Source organism: Procambarus clarkii, chromosome 22 (genome assembly GCF_040958095.1).
Source record: "Procambarus clarkii isolate CNS0578487 chromosome 22, FALCON_Pclarkii_2.0, whole genome shotgun sequence".
Classification (NCBI taxonomy): domain Eukaryota; kingdom Metazoa; phylum Arthropoda; class Malacostraca; order Decapoda; family Cambaridae; genus Procambarus; species Procambarus clarkii.
Window position 1 is genome coordinate 14,686,801 of NC_091171.1, and position 2,349 is coordinate 14,689,149.

The window sequence follows — 2,349 nt, forward strand, 5'->3', positions numbered from 1 at the left end:
TAGTAACAAGCTGCGTACTCTCAAACGTAGTGTGTCCCCGTGGCCTTCCTCCTACCACCATAACTGGCGGTGGGAAACTGCTTTATCAAGGCTGCGGATTGGCCATACTCGCTTAACCCACGGTCACTTAATGGAGCGGCGCCCTGCTCCTTATTGTCCTTCATACAGTTGTGCATATCCTTGTTGAATGTCCTGACTTCCAGGATGAGCATGTGTCTTGCTTTCCGACCGTCCCTCGCGGTCACTTGTTCCTTGAGAGAATTCTAGGTGAATTGGATACGTTTGATATCGTTTGCCTTATGCGTTTTTGTTCTCGTATTGGCATTCATTGCGATACTTAGCGCCCTCTGATTATTTCGCACTTTGATGGTGCTATTCCCAGATTGGTGCCTTCTTTTCATAATTACCTTACCTTGCCTTGCTTACTCGTCTGCTTCTCCTTCTACTCTTCGCCGTCTTGATGCTTTGCACCATACTGGGTTGCGCCTCCGTTCTGGTGCCTTTCTTTCGACTCCGTCCTCAGCTTGTATGTTGACACTGGTTTCCTATCTCTCCAGGACCACCGTGATCGCTACTGTCTTCGCTATCTTGCGCGGTCTTTGCAACATCCTTCCTCTCACCTTTGTCGTGCTTTAACTTTTACCCCTCCTGCAGTTCCTGTTCCTCTTTACCACCTCCCTCTTTCAGTCCGGTTTTCTCGCTTACAGAATTCTTTTTTCAGTTCGTATTTCTAATATTTTTACTCATGTTGTTCCTTCTTTGCCCCCGTGGAGAGTCCCCCTTCCGCAGTTTTGTACATCCTTATCCCACATCACTAAAGCTTTTACCCCTCCTACGGTTCTCAAACTCCTTTTCCTTGAGCACTTTTCTTCTCACTCCCACTCCGTTTCCGTCTTCACTGATGGGTCTAAGTCTGCGGACGGTGTTGGCTACTCTTGTTTTTCCTGATCACACTTATATGTGTCGCTTACCTCCAGAGACTAGCATCTTCACAGCGGAGCTTTATGCTATTCTCTATGCTCTTCGTTTCCTGCTCTCTCGTTGTCAATCTTCCTTTGTAGTTGTTGTTATAAATAAATAATAAATAAATGTTTAATCAGGTAAGGTACATATATACAAGAGATTTTTACAAAAATTGCTAGGTTTATAGATAGAGCTGGTACATACAATGCCTAAAGCCACTATTACGCAAAGCGTTTCGGGCAGGAAAAACATTAAAGGCTAAAACTTAATACTATTTGAGTTTAAAGTATAAAATGTGTTGAGAACAAATAAAAATAAGAAAGGGGGGAACATGGCTGAAAGAGCAGCACAAATATAATTAGGTCGACAAACAGCGGTGTTTAAAAAAAACAGACATGGGTTGACAATACCGGGGTAAGGTAGTTTACAGGGAATTTATTAGGTAGTGCTTCGTTTTTATCTTAAATTGGTTAAGAGAGGTACAGTCTTTAACATGATTGGGAAGGTCATTCCACATTCTGGGTCCCTTGATTTGTAGAGCATTTCTAGTTTGATTAAGTCGTACTCTTGGAATATCAAAACTGTATTTGTTTCTGGTGTGGTGCTCATGGGTTCTGTTACAACCTTCAATGAAGCTTTTGAGGTCAGGATTGGCATTACAGTTCAGCATTTTATATATGTATAATACACATGAGAGAATGTGCAGTGACTTAATGTCTAACATATTCAGAGGTTTGAGTAGGGTGATGTCTGGGGCTAGAGTTGGAGATTGTCCTAATAGCAGCTTTGTGTTGAGTAACTAGAGAACGTAAATGATTTTAGGTAAGTAAGTAATTATCAGATTCAGATTCAGATTCAGATTCAGATGTTTATTCAGGTAAGGTATATACATACAAGTGATGTTACATTAATGGATTGATATATAGATAGAGCTAGTACATACAATGCCTAAAGCCACTATTACGCAATGCGTTTCGGGCAAGAAAAACATTAATATCTAGAACTTAATACTAATTGAGCATAAAGAATAAAAGATGTTGAGAACAAATACAAATAAAGATAAAAAAAAAAGGGGGAACATGACTGAAAAAGCAGCACAAATACAATAGGTTGACAAACAGTGTTGATTAAAAAAAAAGAAAATAACAGACATGGGTTGACAATAGAGGAGTGAGGTAGATTACAGGGAATTTATTAGGTAGTGTTTAGTTTTTATCTTAAACTGGTTGAGAGAGGTACAGTCTTTAACATGGTTGGGAAGGTCATTCCACATTCTGGGCCCCTTGATTTGCAGAGCATTTCTAGTTTGATTAAGACGTACTCTAGGAATATCAAAACTGTATTTATTTCTGGTGTGGTGCTCATGGGTTCTGTTACAACCTTCTA